The sequence below is a fragment of the Branchiostoma belcheri genome, unplaced genomic scaffold (assembly GCF_001625305.1).
Source record: "Branchiostoma belcheri isolate BF01 breed outbred unplaced genomic scaffold, Haploidv18h27 scaffold92, whole genome shotgun sequence".
In the NCBI taxonomy this organism is placed as follows: domain Eukaryota; kingdom Metazoa; phylum Chordata; class Leptocardii; order Amphioxiformes; family Branchiostomatidae; genus Branchiostoma; species Branchiostoma belcheri.
Window position 1 is genome coordinate 36,660 of NW_017804598.1, and position 604 is coordinate 37,263.

At 33.6% G+C, this 604-nt stretch overlaps 1 protein-coding gene across 1 annotated transcript in view; it reads right to left on the reverse strand.

The window, feature by feature from the left end:
* LOC109488133 overlaps window positions 1-604 on the reverse strand; it is a 6,892-nt gene that overhangs the window by 5,029 nt on the left and 1,259 nt on the right. The window lies entirely within an intron of this gene.

Sequence of the window (604 nt, forward strand, 5' to 3'; positions counted from 1 at the left end):
ATTCCATCTTTCAATGCAGTGGTATCATTAAAAGTTCAAAATTCATTGTTTAAATTTTGAACCAGCCTGGTGTGTTGACTTCATGGCTCCTATCGTACCATTTTGGGCCATAATAGGATGCCTAGGCTGTTTTTTTTTTTTCGCCCGCCCGCTCCATTATTTTTCTAGAAAAATCCGTTAACCAAGAAATTAAATTGGTGTGGCCTTACTTCTGTTTTATTATTTGTTACTTTTGATATGCAGTACAGAGATAAGTTGTAGTTTTCACCAGAGAATTGTGACAGTGAGAGAGATCTTTGAATATTTTGGATGGATGCAAAATTAAAAGTTATGTACTACAGTGTTGAAGATATGAAAAGGAATATTTGGAAGTTCAATGAATGTGAACCACACTTAACATAATTTATTCAAATCATTTGCAGAATTTTTGAGGAACTGATAGAATGAATAGCCTGATTTCTTAACCTAAGATAAGACTATCATCAACTAATATGTTCATGTAAATGAGGCTCTTTTTTACATAAGGCCACACCAAGTAAATTTTATGGATGACGTCCTTTGGAGACCCTAAATCTAATGCGAGAGGGCGAAAAAAAAAACAAAA